The sequence below is a fragment of the Sphaerodactylus townsendi genome, linkage group LG07, assembly GCF_021028975.2.
Source record: "Sphaerodactylus townsendi isolate TG3544 linkage group LG07, MPM_Stown_v2.3, whole genome shotgun sequence".
NCBI classification, from domain to species: Eukaryota; Metazoa; Chordata; class Lepidosauria; order Squamata; family Sphaerodactylidae; genus Sphaerodactylus; species Sphaerodactylus townsendi.
The window spans coordinates 30,191,848-30,211,966 of record NC_059431.1 but is presented as its reverse complement, the minus strand read 5'-3'; the positions used below and the strand labels follow the sequence as shown (position 1 = coordinate 30,211,966).

Sequence of the window (20,119 nt, the reverse complement as noted above, 5' to 3'; positions counted from 1 at the left end):
ACTCCAGTCCAGCAAAAGCAATCTACTTTAAGAAAATGCTTTTATACTGGAATACCCTTCCATGGCCTGTACATGCAAATGGATGGTGTGTGATTTAAAACACGCACACACAACAAAATCAGGCACTGCCCCTTACTAGGCTGGAAATGCCCGTATGCCAAGAGATGCATTGTTGATATTTTCAGCTCTGGAACAATTGACAGTTTGTCTGGGCAGTACTAGAATGGGGGAGTCTGTTTTTTCACTCTCCACAAAGCAGGCTTTGCCAACTGTCATGCTAGGAGACCCTAATATGTAAGATTATGTCTGTTGCCACATGCTAGGCTGCCTGGATCAAGGTTAGAGTATATATATAAGAGATTATGGAAAGAGATGGGAGGAATCCTATGAGCCATTAATTAAGTTCCTTCTCCTTTCTAAATATTACTGCCTCCAATCTGTATTCATCTTGTAAGAACAATTTTATCCCCGAATGTTAGATAATTCTGTCAAGTGTATTATGTCTTTGTTATATGTTTAAAAAAAGAAAGAGGGAAAAGAAAGTAGCTTCTTGGGGAAAATCGCCCAATTATTACCTTTCATCATCATTTAGATTCGCAAATGAGATGTTGAAATAAGAACTGTGATCTAAAGTTGCATCCTGCATTCAGCACTTTGATTTCATTCACACATTTAGGTTATCGTTAAAAAGCCTCTAGAAGCCGTTGCTGGACTCTGTTTCACTGCAACTTAAGAACGTTGCCTTCGTCAATAGACTCTTTCCTACGTCACTGAAATATCTGATGTCAGGGTCCATGTTCATAATCTTCTAAACATGATCACGGCACAATAGTCGCTTCCAAGCTTTGGGACCTGCTCTACTTTCCAGTGCTTGGTCCAGGATATTCTGTTACTTGGAAGTAGATGCAAAAGTAAGTGGGAGAGCATGAACATGGAAACTTGCTGACAAGTGATACTAGGGTTGCTGGTCCTAGGTCGTATAGTCTGTTTACATTTAATTTTCTGAAACATTTGTCCATCTGAATGTTGTAACTTTTTTAGTCACAGTGTAACCCCAGCTTGTGAGTTCTGTGGGGCAGTACTTGGAAGGAGTTGCAAAGAAACTAAATTTAAAACAAAATGGTTTACTTTCTTAACAAATAACACTTTTAACATTTAACATATTACAGTCCTGTTAAGTTGCATTTTCAAGTCCTTATATTTACAGTCTACTGATATTGCCAAGTCCAATTCTTCTTTGCAAGTGGGTTGGCTTCTGAAGACTCCAAGGGCTTGATGAACAGGATTCAACATGATGAGGTTTCCAAGAGAACTCTCACCCATTACAAACACAAAAACCCCTTAACAAGGTATTAAGGGCTTATACAAATCAAGGTCCGAGTCTGGTAGCCTTGTCTCCTCCAAATTACATGAGCTCTGTAGCCTCCTGCTGCTTTGAGTCTCCACCCCTTTCTGGGTCAACCCATTCTGAGCATGGGGGTTACAACAGCATTATTCATTTTGTGGGAAATTGCAGATTGGCAGAGGGGCATAAGTCATTGCTAGGCTTAGAACAAAAACTGTGGCTGGGCTGATTTTAGCTTTCAGACTAACTACTGGTAAATTCAGTAGGTTAGATCTTGTTGTACCTCAGTTCCACTGGCATTTAGAAAAATTGGGGTGGGGATGGGGATTGAATAAATAATCAAATCTGTGCTGAATCCAGTCCTACCAGCCTTAACCCCATGCCATCTACCAAGTACCATTCATTACATATCAACACTTAGAAGAATATACTACATTGTATTCAGCCCTGCATCTGACAAGAAATGTTGTCAGTGAACACTTCTAGGATAGCACGGGTTCCAGTACAAACCCTTATGAGATCCCACTGTTTATTTCCTGTGATTGTGAAAACAGATAGCAAGTTAGGATGGTGGTGCCAGTTTTGATGGCTTTAAAACAACAACAGATGGATTGGGGAAATTCATGGGGTGATTAAGATGCCCAGACAGAATGTAGGCCTTGCAATACAGGAAAGTGTCTTTCTTGTTACGACCTACACTGCTGTGACGTTTGAGAAATCCTAAGAGTGCTATAAATAGAGTGAGCTTCAGATCAGACACTCAGTATATCAGGTACACATGATGACATGGGTTCAGCATGTACTGCATCAGGATAAATTAACGATTTCTACAGTACAGTACAACTGTTATACTAAAGCAGTTGCCCTTTTGCTTGGTTAATGCCTAGTTTTTATTTACTTAATGCTAGTAATTTACTTAATGCTAGTAATCATTTGTTCAATGCTAGTAATTTGCAACGTTGTAGAAATCTTCCTATCGATATATCATCTACTTATCTGCCTATATCAAAAGCTTGTATACTTTCTTTAACATTTCTTGTTAATTTCTTTAATCACTTTGTGCTGGACCTCAATTGGTAATGTTCAGCTGCACTTAGAAATAGATATACTGGAACAATCCTAGTTAAGATATCTCAGAAACATTTCTTATTTTACAATTTGTAGTAGAGAATGCATACTCAAAAAAATGGAAGACGTGTTGAATTTGCTCCCTTTCTCAGTGCGGGTTGTAAAGAAAGGACCAGGTCCCTGTACATTTTACCAAGGAAATCATCTACTTAAACATGCATGCGCCATTCTCAGTTGATAAGTTGAGTGTGTACATATAAACTTGGTGTCCACGCTCGAAATGTAAAGTGAAATTAGAACTCTTCATTGCTCTACAATTATAACATTCAGAATTGGTGTAGCATAGTCATTAATAGTAGACAGTTCCAGTTGTAAATGTCAAATCATCCAGGAACTCGATGGGATGCAGCTGTGAAATGTAGCTGCAGTTAATGGAAAATGTGTACGATACTGACTTATTGTCAAGCTTCCAAACTCAGTTTTCTATTCCTTCCTCACGCCAAGAATACTGGTTAAACATTAAACTAGGCTTAGAATGCTGTTTAGTGGAGGGAATATGATTAACCTGCACACCTGCATTCATATGTCTTGAGTGACTGGAGTTAGTAATTAGCCACAATTCTCAGCATGGGAGGGGGGAACATGAATGTGAGGTTTGCAGGAAGCTAAGTCACTGCACCTTTTCTCTTCATCGGATAATCATATGATGTTTGAATGCCACCTGGATGGCCTTTGATAAGACACAAGCTTTCACCTTCATAGTTTCCCTGCTCCATATGTGATATGGGCATCACAAAGAAGGAGTGAGGTGGGAGTGCTCATGAAAGCTCTACTGTGGTGGTGCCATTACACAAAAGGCTCTGTGGCAAGTAGCCACCCCTGTATCTCAAATGGTGAGTAGAAATGCAACAGGGCATCTGAATAGGATCTTAATACGTGAGTTGGTTCATCTGGGAACAGATAGTCCTTTAAGTATCCAGAGCTCAGACCATTCGGGACTTTAAAGGTCAATGAAGAAGCCCTTTGAATTGAGTTTGAAAGTTGCACTTCGGCGCCTGTGGAGTTTTTGTAATATTGGGTTTTGTATCTTCTGAGAGGCATAGCCCTGTGGATGTAAACCTGGAGCTGCATACCCAGAACTCACACATGTGTTGTAGTTCTTATTAAGTTCCGTGGAAGAAGATAATGCATTCATATAAAGAAATGCACATGGGAAAGCTGTTCTGTCTGGGAAAGCTCCATGTATTCATGAGCTCCATGCAAACATGAGTCCTCATATGTGGAACTGAATACAGGATCAAGATCAAGACTGTCTTCTGCGAATTACAATGCAATGCTTAGATTCTTTAAGCCTATTTAAATGTGCCACCAATTAAAAACAATTGTACCAGGAGAATACTTTCATTACTGATATCAGGGAAATGATTCTTGCAGATACTAGACTATGAGAGCATAAGATGCGACGCAATAAGAACATGCAAGCCAAATATTGAAATACCACGTAAGATTATCTGTACAGGCTCTCCTCCTGGAGTCTGAACTAGTTTGTGCTGCTCTGGACTTCAGCTTTTCCTTCTACGAATAAGCTCATGGTGTGGTGGGTTTTTCACTGCTAAGAAAGTTCCGAGCTCCTTCATTCACTTATGACTTCACCAATTGGGGGTGGGGTTCGGGGATAAGAAGACCAGTATGTTGCCACCCCAGATCACAGCAAAGGGTTATTAGTCTGGGAGAACTAAACCTCTCCTGAAAAAAACAACAACCATATTTGGCATCATTCCAAACATTTTTGAATGGGAAGAAGTGGGCTCAGTGGGTTTCTTATACGCATATGTCAAAACAAACTCGGGAGATTGGTAATTGTTGATGTGCTAGTGCATTATTTAATACGACACAGATGGTGCATTTACTTACTCTCCTGTATTCGCCAAAAGGAGCAGGCTATTATGGGAGTTCTGTTTCAAAACACATCCATCCATAAAGGCTGCCAAGGCACCTAGTGCTGCGTGCACCGTCTGAGACACGAGGTTCAGGTTTCACTGGAAAAGGCTGGTTGCTGATGTAGGAGGCAGTTGGGGGAGATCCGTTAGGATGGGGGACGCCAGCACCATCTGGTGAAGATCGACCCTGTAAATAAGCGTGGAGGATTGAGTGCTAAACAGGATGTGATTAGAAGAGCTGTATGTCTGCCCTATAATGGGGGGAAATGGGGTGATGAGGGATCTGGGTTTCCTTTTTTCTAAACAGAAAATTAAGTGTGGCTGTGAAATAAATGGAATCTTGCCCCCACTGCCATTTTACCTTTCAACGCTCCATTATTGGAAGCATTTTCTTCCATCTTATAGGTATAGCTCAGACACTACCATTCTGGAGAAGCTACGAACATAAGAAGAGACTGGATAGATCATGCCACAGAGAACTAGAACAGTGTCCTGTTTCTCATAGTAGCCAGTCATTCGTCCTGAAGGGTTACCGACTGGCTCAGTAGTGCTAGCAGAACAGTTACCTCTTGATTACCAAAACTTTCAAGATCTTTTGTTCTGGGAGAAGGTGGCTAGAAGGTAAACTACCCAGCAACTTCCAGCTCAAAGGGAGATAATATATTGGGAACTGGATAGTCAGGAAGTGTGGGGGATTTCAGATTTTATTTTAAATGTAAGCTGCTTGCAAGATTAAACAGTTGAAAATCAGACTATAAATCAAATACTTAAAAAACAAGATAGAAAAAAATGGTCAATAATAATACTAAGAGTTTAGATTTATACTCCCCTTTCTGTCCTGTAAAGAGATTCAAAGGGGCTTATAAATTCCTTTCCCTTCCTCTTTCTACAGCAGACACCTTGTGAGGTAGCTGAGAGAGTTCCAAAAGAACTGTGACTAGCCCAAGGTCACCCAGGTAGGAGTTTGGAAGCCAATCTAGTTTACCAGATAAGACTCCGCCAGTCATGTGGACAAATGGGGAATCAAACCCAATTATCCAGATTAGAGTCCACCTGCTCTTAACCACTCCACCACTCTCGCTTAAAGCAAGAAAGCACAGCAAGGTGAGATGAAGAAAGGGCAGTGTTTGGGCCCTTCTTCCATGTGTGCTCAGTTTTCCCAGCCCTTCCCCTTTATATGTGAATGGCCATTGGTTTGAATAATGTTTTTCTTTGGCCTGACCGGAAATACATCTTGTGAATGCCCCATACTGCTTGTTGCCAGCAAGGACTTGTGTTGCTCCCTCCTCCCCCACTGTCGTTGTGATGCTCAAATTTCAGGAGGTATCATTGTCCAGTCCACCCCCCCCTCTCCTCTCTCTCTCTCTCTCTCTCTCTCTGGACCATAGGTGTCAAACTTGTGGCCCTCCAGATGTTATGGACTACAGTTCCCATCATCCCCTGTTCTCTACAGTTCCCATCATCCCCTGTGCTCTGGACAATTATCTGGTTTTTAAGTTAGTGTAGCACTGTCAGTTCGATATTGATCCTGTTGGGTTCTAAAGACTCCAGGCACATAGTTGTACACCCAGAGAATGGCCAGTTAAAAGGTTATCAGTTGCAGAAAAAGCTACCCAACCACCCCAGGAAATCAATTATACTGATTTCCTAAATTTTGTGTGGGTGGGTGGGATGGGTGGGTGGGTGGGTGTATGTCTCATTTCTTGTGTCTGTTAAGAAAGCACATTCTGTTTGACATGCCATCAAGTAGAAGTGACATTGTGCGTGTTCCATGTTCTCCTTTGTATTTTACAATCATGCCTTGTTGAAGGCTTTCATTGCCAAATGGCTGTTGTGGGTTTTCTGGGCTGTGTGGCCAAGTCTGGTAGTTTTTGCTCCTAATGTTTTGCCCACATCTATGGCTGGCACCTTCAGAGGCATGTCATGATAAGATGTGTTTCCCTCCATGGCACAGTGTGGAGTGATTTGCATGGTTGGACGAAGTACATTTGTAAGTGACTGGGTGGAGTTCCTTTGCAACCACATTTTCATGTGTCCTGGTTGGTGAGGCGCATGTGCAAGTGTCCAGGTGGAGTTTATTTGCAGTTTCTTTCATCACACACATTCAGTCACCTGGCATATGCAATTTTCTGTAATTCATAACCTGTCAGACAGAGTTCAACCAGAACCTAGTGGGATCTTGCTTTCTTCATTTTTGTGGCAAGTTGCTGGAAGACAGCACTACTGTTCTATTCTCTGCTGTGCTGCAGTGCCACTGCTCATGTAGCTAAAGGTTGGTATTGCAGCCACCAACTCAGCAGGATTCACCTGATACACAAAGCCGGTAGAATTTGACCTACAAACTTGCTGACTCTGGCCTGCCTCTTCATTCTGAATAGTTTATCTTACAGGGACAGATTGATTTGCTCCTGGCCTGCTCCTCTCCACTTCCGTTCGTGAACATCTGATTACTTAAAGGCAGTCAGCCCCGATGCTGGCAACCGTGCTTTTCATAGAGCTCTGTTTGTTTGAGACACAACTTTGCAAGAACTTATTAGAAGGCTAATTCTAACATCCACTTTATTCTGAACTGCAAAGTGTATGGCCTCAGGAACAATTGCTATCTCTGTCTGTGACAAATCTGCCATGTGGAAGTGGTACCTGGGATGGTATTTTCTAGAATTGCCCCAAGTTGTATATGTAACAGAGAACAGGTTTATTCTAATAGTCCAGCATTCTCCAGGAGAGGTGCAGACATCACCCAAGAGTGGTACTAATGGAAAAGAAATAAAGTAGCAATATTTGTTCTTATGTGGAGTTTCCTTATACTAAATCCAAGCTTTGATCAACTTTAATAGGGTTGCCAACCAGGCAGGAGAGTTAGAGGCTTAGGGGGTGGGAACACGGGAGGGCAAGTGACATTGATTATGTCGCTGATACCACTAGTTAATTTCTGGGTAAAACCATAGTATTTCTGAAAATTCCTAGAGCTACCCACTGCACAAACTGGAAGTGACATACTGGCACTGAAGCTGGTGGCAGTTTTGGCTTTCAAAATTCTCCCTCCACTTCTTGGAGTAGTGGTGGGCAAAGGAGACTGTTGACAGAAGGCCTGGCAACTTTAGCTAGGTAATATTTACTGCTGGTTTCATCTCCCTATTCCTATTCTCTTTGTCAGGTGACTTTTTTAGCTTTGCCAGTACAAATTCTTCTTCTTCTTCTTCTGACTGGACTTTGGATCTTATACATGTAAAGCATGTGTTCTATCACAGAGCTAAGGCTCAAACAAGCAAAACAAAAATTGATTATGAGTTTGCACATGCAAAATACAAGATGCGTGCTTCCTCTTTATTGGGCAAAGTATGCAGCTGAATGCCCCCATCATCTGGGAGTCACAGGCATCATAGCTGTGAGGATAGTTTCAGAGACAGGGATGGATCTGCCACACTGTCTAACACTGTTCATTCTTTCTTATTCTCTGGTGCATAAACAATAGAAATGAGAAGACTTGTGGGGGGGGGGCAGTTTTTCCAATGGTAAATCTGGGGAAAACCACTATGTTTTTTTTTCTTTTGGGATGTGGGAAGTGTGTTTTAAGATCTGGGGTCATGCAGAAAGTTAGTATGAAATAGGGCTGCCAACCTCCAGGTGGGGCCTGGAGATCTCCCAGGAGATCTAGAAGCATCAAGGTATAAACAGTAAAAGTTATTTAAATATATCCAGAGCTGGAAACCAGCCTTCCATTTTCAGCTCTTTCCAGCCTTCTCAGATGTAAAAAGCTAAGGGGTGTGTGTGTGTGTGAAGGTGCTGCAGTTTGCAGTGCTTCTGTTCCCTAGTGTAGGGTTTTTTAGGCCTACAGAAAACTAGTGATAACAGCCTTAAGCATAGTTACCTAGTGTTACCTTCTAACAGTCGTAGCGAACCTGTGGCACTCCAGATGTTATGGACTACAATTCCCATCAGCCCCTGCCAGCATGGCCAATTGGCCATGCTGGCAGGGGCTAATGGGAATTGTAGTCCATAACATCTGGAGTGCCAAAGGTTTGCCACCACGGTTCTAAGAAGTTACCTTCTAAGTTTGTTTACTTCAGTGGACTTAGAAAGGCATAACTCTTCTTAGGATTGTACTAACCCTACTTGCCACCCTGCAAAGCTAACCATGAAGCTCTGCTGCTCCACTCTGATTTCTCACAGAAGTCATTTCCTCACTAGTATTTTCTGAGGTTTTATAACTGTAAAGAAGCACTCTGGAAAAAAGCATTTGTTACATCTTTTCCATTCCAGAGACATATCTCACATGTTGCTTGGTTATAAGTATGATTTCGAGCTGGCATCCCTTCTTTCTGGCACGCAAGCATAGGCTGCCGTTGGCTGCCCTCTCCGTCTGGCTTTATTCCCCACCCAGGGTCGTGCCTCAGGCTCTCAAGCAATATTTGCCTTTGCTTCAGTACAACTTTTTTCCCCCTTTGGCTAAGTGCTGAAGATATATAAGTCTCAACTAAGTCCCTGGACATACCAGTTGTGGTGGGAAACATCATTCATCCTGTCAGGATTGATTAATGTACTGCCTTCCATCTTGTGTGCATTGCTCCTTTTTTCATAGGAATGGAGATTTAGCCTTGAAATCAACATATGCTATCATTGGAGTAGGGAAATCAGTCTCCTTCACATATGCTCAGTCCTTGCCTAAATTATTCTGAGGGAGGTGTTCTGTAGTGTTACCAACCTCCTGGAGATCTCCCAGACCTGGAGACCTCCCAGAATTAAAAGTGATTCCACAGATCAGTTCTCCTTGAAGATAATGGCTCCTGTGGAGGATGAACTCAATGGCATTACATCCCAGTTGAGGTTCCTTGCTCCCCAAACAATGCCCTCCACAGGCTGCATGCCCAAAACTCCAGGCATTTCCCAACCTAGGTGGCAACTCTAGTGTTCTGTGAGGCTAGTTAATTGTGCAATAAAGCTGTTTTTAGTTTATAATGCTTCAGGCTGCATATTAGTATTATCAGATACTGACAAAGTATCTGGTGAAGGGAGCTTTGAGTTTCAAAAGTTTATACCAAAATATCTTGTTGGCAGAGGCGTATCTAGGCAAACTGGAGCCCCGGGACAAAAACTGAGTTTGGCGCCCCCCCCTTATGGGTGGCCATCCTCCCCCACCACGACCAAACAATGATTTTTAGCACCAGCTCACAAAACACATCCCACCCCCAACAAAACATACGTGGCTCTCTCTCCACCAACTCTCTTTCCTAATTTTGTCCTCACACCAACCCTATGAGGTAGGTTGTTAGCCTGAGAAACAGCTCCAAGCCAGTGCAAGTGGGTATTAAGCATGTACATCTCTCACAAATCACCCCCAGCAAAACATTTACCAAACAAATGTCAGCATCATCTCTCACAAAGCACCTCCAGTGGAATCCACCCCCGAACAGTATCACTTTCAATGGTGTTTAAACTAGAGAGTCCAGATTCTTCTTTTAAATCCACCTTAAAGGGAGAATCTGGAGTCCCCAGTTAAAACAACATTGAACATGATGCTGTTTTGGGGTGGATTCTCCCCCACCCTGAAACAGCATCACTTTCAAAGTTTAAACTATGGACCTCACATTCTCCCTTTAAGTCCATGCCGAAGGGGGTGGATATAAAAGGAGAATCTGGGGAAATTTGGAATGTGCCTGCTATCAGGGGTGCAATTGTTAAGCTAGCAGCACCAAACTCTCCTGATGATGCCACCCAGGTTTGGTGAAGTTTGCTTCAGGTGGTCCAAAGTTACGGACCCTCAAAGGTGTATCCCCCATCTCCTATTAGCTCCCATTGGAAACAATGGGGGATGGGGCACCCCTTTTGGGAGTTCATAACTTTGGACCCCCTGAATCAAACCTCACCTAACTTGGGTGGTATCATTAGGAGGGTCTTCTGAAAAATTCCTGAAATTTTGGTGCTGCTAACCTAAAAACTGCGCCCCCTGCAGGACAAAAACTGAAAAAACACTAAATAATACAAAACACACACAAACGAACCTGAAATTTTTGCGCCCTCTATTAGGGGGCACTCCTTCTTGTTGGTCTCTTAATTGCTACTGGACTCATCTAGCTGGTCTGTCTCTAATTTTCTTTTGCCTCCTGCAGTAGATTCTACACAGGATAATGAATCTGTCTCTATCTTTTTAATCTAAATTCTTCTGGACCAACATTTTTTTAGATGTTCCCTGAATACCCAGTAGTACACTTCATTTTCCCAACAGGCACAGTGTTCTGCCCTTGACTCCCAAGCTGTTTTGCAAAACTTCTAATTCTTTTTCTTTTTTCTCCTAAATTTTATTATACATTTATAAAATAACAAGCATGCTGACGAAATTACAACCTCAAAAGTTAATGGCCAGAGCAGTCTTGAAGTCTGCCAGCACTTTGATGCAATTGCAGCGCCGCTGGTCCGCTCCTTATGAGGGAAAGTTATATTGTGGCTGGCAGCAAAAGGATAGGATTTGCAGGTTGTCTGGGGGCACAACTTCATCATTGTCTCTGGTGACTGCATTGTGGGGGTCTGTGGTAGTGTGGAGATTTCGTTGCAGGGCTCTGTTGGACAGGGCAGCTGCAGTCAATCAGGAACCAAGAGGCATGGGGGCTGGACCCAGTACCTATCAGAAAAAAGGTTCAAAAATGGGCAGGGCCATAGAGTCTAGTTGTCTATCATTAGCCCCCATCCTCTTAAAATGACTAAGTTCAGTCACAAGACTCTGGACTAGGGGTGCATATTTGGGTGCTGGGGCACAAGCTCAGCTGGTGCAAGGGAGTCACACCCTTACTTGGCATCCTGAGTACTTTGGGCCCTTGTGGGCTTGGCTGCACTGGTGGGGGGGGGGCATTTGAAATTTCCCTATAATGGCTGCCTGGGGCTGTGCCACAGATCAACTTTGCACCTGTCAAATGGGGCATTCCAATAATTAAATTATTAAACCATTATAAGATTATAGATGTAGATCCATGAAATGGTATTACTGTTACTTCAAAAAAATTTATCATTCTGCAATCCCACCACATGTGGAGGTAAGAACCATTACATTTCCCTTGTCTCCAAACGGTCCAGTTGCATTTGAGAACATTTCTTTTGCTAGTTTTTGTGGAGTACAATACAACCTATGCATCCATTTTCAACCGTTTTCTCTCATTTCAACATTCTTTGATATCCAAAAAACATTTTGTAGATTTTTTTGGGAAACATTCTTAAAGATGTTGGACCACATCTTGGGAGTCAGTTCCCCTTTTAGGCCTATTTCCCAACTCTTTCAAAAAAATATTCTTATACTATTGTCAGTCAGGGGGAAAATATCTCCGTAATGGTACTGCTTGTGGACTATTTTGAATAGAAAAAACTGCAGAATTAGTGAGGAGTAATTTACATACAACAATCAAAGCTTCATAGCATGAATGAATAGTGCATAAACACATTTTTACATCACCGATTCGTCCCTGCAGTTTGATAATTCCTCTCCACATGTTTATTCCTAAAACTCTTCTATTAAAATTTGAACCCAGAGGGCCAAATTCTTTGTAATGGGGGAGGTCTATGCGTGGATTGGCCCAGGATCCTCCAAGATGGAGTGGGGACTTCTGATTTGACTGGTGGATGAAGGGTGATTTAACTATTTCACCACACATTTTCCCTCAAGGGAGTGGTGATGCAAGTAGAGATACTATATTTTTGTTTTCTTAGCATGGGGTTAATAGCATTGGACAGGGGTATTAGATTGGTGAAATGTTCTGATCAGATCTGGAGTTCCCAGACTTTTTTTTTTAAAGTTGGAAGGCCTGGTCCAGGATTTCTTGCATCATTTTTGTGTGGTCATCGCTTACATACCGGTATGTCTAATCACATTAATATCTTTCAGTCTTTTATAGATTGTTTTCATTGCTTTACTAGATTCCTTCAAATGCAAGGAATCGCAACGATTTCTATTTTTCCCTTTCCCTTGGGAGGTTATTGTCAGTGGTTTGGCATTATAATTTGCCTGTCTTGTATACAAACATGCAAAAATAGACTGTTCTAATTCAGTGAAGTTAGAACTGAATGTTATGGAGTAATTAAGACTGGCAGTTCAGCTGTGTGCTGGCAACTCAAAGACTTGTGTACCTGACGGCTTGTGGTAGAAAAAGGTGTATGTCAAATCACATTAATTGCACTTCTTTTGAACTGTGAACATCCTGACAAGCTGGAGGACAGAAAACCCAAAGATTCCAGTAAATTATGCAAATGGATTTTTAATTGCACAACAATCCTTAAGTAGGCATCTCCAAATGGAAGAGATGAAGTGAGTCTTTGCCCCCCCCCCCCCCCAAGCCATTTTGCTCTGCAGCTTCCACTGACATTTCTTTACCTGGGGCTACATATTAATACATGGTTAAGTATCTTTCTTTGTTGTGTCTATTTTTAATTCACCAAATAATGACAAGAATGCCTTCTAAAAATTATTCTTGGCACCCTTAGCCAAGAAAAACAGAACAGGTAGGCCTGCTATTCCTTTTTAGGAATTTTGCATTATACCTTTATTTGGATCAACTAAGAATGAACTACTCCTTGCATTTCTCAGCAGTCCTGCAATTGGTAAGCACATACAAAAATGAGAAAGGTGGATGGTTGTTCCTGTAGAGGAGACAGAGCTGTCGGTCACAAAGAAAGACCTACACATAATGAAAAACCCCACAAAACATTTTTTTAACTTCTCAGTGAAATGACACTGTCAGCTTCCCCAAGCATGTCAGGGAGTAGCTCAGGCCGGACCCTGTTTGACTCATCTTAGTGTTGTCTATAGACACTGAGGCCTTAAGGGGAGACTGATGCTGCTCACAAAATGGTTGTGTATTTCACTCAGGATATCTGAGTTGGAAAACAGCAAAACACAAGTTTAAATAAGGGCAAGCATGGCAGACAGCTGTCACCCCCAATATTATTGTTTCTATGTTCACGGACTGTACAAACAATATTTCAACAGGATTGCATCAAAGCATTGTACTTTTGCCTATCTGGACAGCCCAGGCCAGCCTGATCCCATCAGATCTTGGAGACTAAGCAGGTCTGCCCTGGTTCGTACTTGGATGGGTTAGTATTTAGGTATTCTAACAAGTGTACCACAGTGTTACTTTGCTAGATCCCTGTCAGTGGAACCAGATTCTGAATAAATGGGCACAGGATTCAGCCACATAAAAGTTGCAAGTTGCAACTTATTTTTTTTTAATCACTTGCACGCTGATTCTCTCCTACAGCCCCGTGGACTAAAATGGCCTCTTAGATTTTGATGAAACACATTTTTTAATGGAAAGCCAGAATATGGATCCCTTGTTTGCAATCTAGCAACAATTTAAAGGCTATTTAAGGTTCTCTGCAGCTTATTAGGTTGAAGTGTTTGTCCTGTTGATTTTCATGAGATTTAATCATGACTCATTTTTGCAGAATTGTACCTCTTTGCTTTCAAAACCTTGATATTTCTTTGACAGTGTAACTTTGAAGTTTCAGATGAGCTGTATCTGCATTTGAATTATTTATACTTACTGCTTTTCCTAGGTATATTAAAGACCCAGAAAATACAGTCTTGCTCCAACTAATAAGCGTGCAGTGACTTACTAAACATTGATATATTTACTGTCTTTGACATGAAATTTTCAAGTGCCTTGGGTGAATAATCTTTAGCTACATATTCATGACACTGAAAGGGGGAAACATTCCCCATTAAACGAGTTTCTGGGTTAATGGGAAAGAGGTATGGATACAGAAGTCTGGAATATATTTTTCCTCCTGAAGTCCCATTTGTTACTAAGGCCCCTTCTGCACATGCAGAATAATGCACTTTCAATCCACTTTCAGTGAACTTTGCAGTTGGATTTTATTGTGCAAAATAGCAAAATCCACTTGCAAACAATTGCGAAAGTGGATTGAAAGTGCATAACTCTGCATGTGTGGAAGGGGCCTAACGTTTGAGACTATTCAGGATTTTTTCTTCCTTCTTAAAACTAGAAAGTGAATTGAATTCTTACCAATCCTTTAGCAACTGTTTCTGATTGTAGGAGATAAAGAAGTAAGTGGAAAATAGCTAAAAGGGTAATGAGTTCTCAGTCAGTGACCGACATGTGTGTACGTGCTCTTTCAGCTGCAAAATGGCATGGAATCCTCATCTAGGGTCTAGGTCATATTCTGGAGAAAATACAATAATGGTTTTATATTGGTGGAGATCTTTATCAAAGGAAAGAAATAACTGAGGGAAGAAACTTTCCAGTGCAAGTGGTGAAGGGCATAGCTGACTTGCCTGTTAGTGTCTGTGGTTGATTTGTAGAATTCTTAATGTGAACGTTTATTTTTGTTTGAGCTAAACCGGTGTAATGAAACTTGGTATGAAACTTGGTAATTTGCCCTCCCTTTGCAAAAAAGGAAGAAAGAAAGTTGACAACAGAACCATGAAATCTGGAAGAACTCACTTAAGGAAAGAAAGATACGTTTTTATTGGGAAAGAAAGAGAAGTTTTTATTGGGCAGCAGTCTTCAACTGTTCCAAACCCATTTTTAATCCTGGTTTGCTGCATGGAATCTCGATGTAGCTCGATGTAACCATCTTTCTCCCTCACTCTCTTTTTTTATTATATCTTTTTCTTTAAAATATATTCTCCTTTCCCCTTAAAAATGGTGGTGAACCCCTGGTTCAATCCCCTTTGGTCAGCTGATAATCTATTTCTAGGTCCTGACCCACCAGTCAAATTGATGTTAATGGTTATTGAGCTTGAACTTTATATATAATTAGGTTTGGTGACTACCATGTACATGAAGCAAAAGGGGGCTAATGAAAATGGCAGTCCCATATCAGTGCTGACGAGTTTACAATTTACCTCATGTTATACTGAAAGTATATACTGGGCGTTTTCGCACACACTTTTTATTCCAGAATAAAAGCGAACCGCATTGATTCCTTACCTTTTTAATGTAGTTTCGTCGCTCGATGGCATTCACACATGGCCCGGTAGTCACACATCTTCCACTTGCTTCGCAACTCCCGGGTTTTTGCATTCCTCAGGAATGCGGCGCAAACGACGAATCTGATTGGCTGGCGTGCAGTCCTGGGGCAGTCCGGGGGTGGGGCCTAAGTTACCCTGTGAGGCGGGTGGGGCTGAGAGAGCTCCGAGAAGCTGTGACTAGCCCAAGGCCACCCAGCTGGCATGTGTGGGAGTGCCCAGGCTAATCTGAATTCCCCAGATAAGCCTCCACAGCTCAGGCGGCAGAGCTGGGAATCAAACCCGGTTTCTCCAGATTAGATACACGAGCTCTTAACCCCCTACGCCACTGGCCGGGGTGTTTTCTCAGTGGTTCTCTTCTCCCGCTCCGGGAGAAGGCACAGGAATACCTTTGTTCCGTTTCCCAGGAGGACTTTTCAGCACTGGATCCTTGAGAAAGAGAGGGGGACGAAAACAGTGGAATGCCCTCTTCTCTACCCTACTTTAGCAGGATGAGAAGGGAAACGGGGGGAAAAACCCACACGCATCCCACCCCACCCCCAAAGGAGGTCTGCAGGCAAATAAGGCACCCGTTGTGCATGACAGCACAAGAGAATATTCTCTGCTCCTCTCAAAGATGCAAGCCGGGCCTCTTTCCAGCCCTCCTTGAAAATCCGCATCCTTTAAGCAACATCTCCTAGGCTCCGCCAAAGCAAGCAGGCTTTCGCTTTCAGCCGCCCTCCATTCAGTTCCGGACAATGGGAGGGACAAAGAGAAAAGCAGAAAGGGGTGGTGGTTTTTTAAGCACCCTTCAAGAGGCCATCTGTGGGTCGAGCTACAAGGCGTACACGACCGAACGGGATGAGGGGGGGAAGTCGAGTGAGATGCAAAAGGAACAAAGGAATGTGCGCGCGCAGCCAGCACGCCCCGTCGCACTCCCATTGGATGGATCAAATCTCGTCACACGGTGGGCGTAAACCCTCGCTGCCGCCTGATCCACTTTCGCTCCACTTTTGTTTCGCAACTAGGCACCAAATTCTGGGGGGAAACTGCGTTTTCCAAGAAAGTTGCACAAGTATCGAGCGACAGGAAAAATGCGGAACAACGGCTGGAATGTGGAACAGAAAGGGGGTCGGGACACATTTCGGCTTAAGTGTGTGCAAAAAAATGTGTGATACGGCGACGACCTCACATGCCAGATCTGCAACATACGGTGTGTGCGAAAACGCCCACTGTTAAACTGAAAGTATGTTTGCCTCATCCCACCTCACTGGCTCTCACAATGTACTCTGTGGCACTGTAAGCTCACAAGGGGAAGGGTGGCTTACACATGTATAACAATAATGATAACAATGATAACAATGATAACAACAACAACAACAACAACAACAACAATAATAATAATAATAATAATAATAATGTAATAACCTAACGATATGGATAAAGTTCTGTTACATGGAACAGGAAAGGAGAATTCAAGGCTGCCATTTTAGGCAGTACCCCTATTTTTCATATAACATGCAGTGTGTCCTCCATTTGTATGGTGAAGACTAAAAATAAAACATAATAGCCCTCATTATGTCTTCATTTTCTGTCTGTGCAGTCGATCATATGCTTCTCATTTGCTCCTCTGTTTTTGTAACCCATTATAAATCCTTTTTTTTTTCTTTTTTGAACACTTGAACTTTGCATCCCAGTCAAGAGATGAAAGTTCCTACTGTGCTTGGAAGAATGGAAATAATGCTAGAGATTCTCAGGATACCAGGATTTGCTTTCTGGCAGAAAATGTGTTGGCTTTTATTTGTAGTAGGCAACATATTAGGCTGATTGGTATTCACTGAAACTGAGGTTGCCTGAAAGGTGCTTTTTTTCCTTCCTCAGTTTATCCTCAAAAACCATCCTCTGAGGTAGCTTAGTCTGAGTGATAGTAACTGCCCCAAGGCCACCTAGTGGGGATTTGAACTCAAATCTTGATACCTGTAATCTGTACCCTAACCTCAACACCATACTGGCTCGTTCAAGGAAATGCAATCTCATCCAGAAGAAGTGACACCTCAAGTTCCGGGTCAGACCTTTTGCTCACCAGTAGTACTTCCATCTGGTTCAGATTAAGCTTCAATTTATTAGTCTTCCACTCCCAAACTAACTGCAGGCACCAGTTCATGGTCTCAGCAACCTCCTTGTGATTGTTTGGAAACACAATATAGAGCTGTGTGTCACCCACTTATTGGACAACCCAACCCAAATCACTTTATGTTTTCCTTCAGTGGTTTTGTATAGAGTGTAAAGAATGTAGGGAACAGGATGCAACCTTGTGGGACCTCTCAGGCCAAGGGCTATGGGACTGAGCAACAGTTCCCCAGAATCGCCTCAAAATGGTGATTCCCAGTCCTACCCTGAAAGTGTGATCTGGAAAGATAACATCATTGATGGCATCAAAAGACACTGAGAAGTCCAAGAGAGGTCCAAGAGTAGTACTCCCTCTGTTCATCTCCTGGTGTATATCATCTCCTAAGGTGACCGGGGTGGTTTCAATTCCATAAACAGGCCTGAAGCTAGATTGGAAAGGATCCAAACAATCCTCTTAATCCAAGAAAGTTATCCAGCCACCACCCATTCAATTGCCTTGCTTAAGAATAGCACATTTGAGATTGGTCAATAGTTATTTAGACCTCCTGGGTCCAGGGTAGTCTTTTTTAGAAGTGGATGCATCATAGTCTGTTTCAAGTGTGGGGCAACCACCCCTTCTGTCAAGGAGGCATTAACTACCTCTCATACCAAGTCAGCCCCCCGTGCAGCCAGTAGATACTTTCCTTTATTTGTGTACATTGAGGGAACATATCCTGTGTTTCAAATCTTAAAGCGTTTAGCATTTTGCTGTTAATTCGGCAAGAAGCCTTTGATGTGACAAATATTATCTAAAAACTATTATTTGGTCATATACAAATGCATACAAATTTAATCAACTTAATCAATTAATTGACTCATGCAAGTACAGTTTCTTGCCAAAAAATTCTATTATCAAGTGACGATCCTACGAAATGTAAACTACTTATCCATGACAAAGCACTTCCAACTGACAGCCGTTCATAGTCTTTATTGTATTCTTATTCTTATCATTTTCTGAGAAATGACACTGTAATATCAGAGCTGTAAAGATGGAGAACAGATAAACTGGTGACTAGTATCTCAGTGTCCCCAATGCAGTTTCAACTTTATTTTTTTTTTATTTATTTATTTTATTTATTAAACTTTTATACCGCCCCATCCTCCAGGGGCTCTGGGCGGTGTACAGCATAAAACATGGTAAAACAAGTCACTAAAATCTTTAAAACAGCGGTAACAAACATTAATAGTAATCCATAAAATAGCTTAAAACTCATAAAACAGCAAAAAACCATAATACATAATAAAAGGCGTCCGACCCCAATTTAAAACCTACCCCCATGGGGGGGGATGGCAGGACCCCTCAATCTGGGGGGACCCTGACGTAACTGCCCTGGGGGCAGGGCAGTAAGTGGGGCACCATATCCAGCAGCTGGACACTCCAAAGGCCGGTGGAACAACACAGTGCTGCCCACAGGCCCTGCCGGAACTCACCCAGGTCCCGCAGGGAGACCCAGGGGACAGCTGGAGGAAGGGTGTTCCACCAGGCCGGGGCCAGATGCCGTAAAGGTGCACTGCCCTCGCGTGGAGGCCAGCCCGCATCATTAGAGGGGCCGGGGGCCACCAGTAAGTTAGCCTCTGCAGAGCGCAGAGGAGCCGAGTTGGGACATATGGGGTGATGTCTTGGTCCCGAAGGTGCACGAGGGGTCCCAGGTCAGCATAAAGCCTGTAGCAAGGTCAAAACCCACACCTTGAAGATGATTCGAGATTCAACCCGGGGAGCCAATGCAGCTGTCGCTTAACACAGGCTGGATATGTATGTGTTCTCCTGAAAGCGCCTCCCTGTGAGCAGGCGTTTGTTGCGCGCGATGATGGGACCAGTTTTTTTTAACTTCGAGATCAAGCAAAGGAAGGCCGGGCCGTACAGCGAAGTTACAATAGTCCAGCCTGGAGGTGACCGGTTGCATGGATCTCCACGAGTGGCCAGGGATCCGGCCTGGGAGAGGAGAGGGAGCCAACCGCCGGAGACCTCTGGCGAAGATGGAAAAAATGCAGTCCGGGTTGTATGGGCCACCTGGGTCTCCACATTGAGAGAGGCGAATCCAGGTGGACCCCCCAGACTGCGAATCAGAGGGGGTCGGCCAATGAGACCCCCTCCCACACCGGCGGCTGGAAATCCCCTAACCTCACCTCACCTGCGGTCTAGCCAGAGGGATCTCCTCGTCTTCGATGGATTCACAGTTGCAACCTCGCTCTGCTGCAACCAACCAGCTACCGCCTCCAAACAATGCTGGAGAGCCGCATGGAGGCGGACAACCGCTCCCCCCCTCCATCAACAGAATGAGCTGAGTGTCATCAGCATATTGATGACAGATCAGCTTAAAGCTCCGCACCAACTGAGCAAGTGGTCGCATATAGATGTTAAATAATAGCCCGGGGGATAGCGAAGCGCTCCCTGCGGTACTCGCGCACTAGAAGCGGGCACCTCCGGGAGAGCTTTCATCCCGCACCACACTTGCTGACTCGGTCCCGGAGAAACGAGGCAATCCTTCACTGGAAGGACCAGTGCCCGTGCACCCGAAGCTGACCAGGAAATCGGATTGGAGTCAAAAGGTGCGTGGATCGACCATATCAAAAGCGCTTCGCGGTAAGATCTAACCAAAACCAGCAGCTTCAGCCGATTCCATGGTTCGAGGAGTTGCATCA

The 20,119-nt window shown here is 43.2% G+C and overlaps 1 protein-coding gene across 6 annotated transcripts in view; it reads left to right on the top strand.

Moving 5' to 3' along the window:
* Positions 1 to 20,119, top strand: part of PDE4D (phosphodiesterase 4D) — a 565,399-nt gene that overhangs the window by 355,689 nt on the left and 189,591 nt on the right. The window lies entirely within an intron of this gene.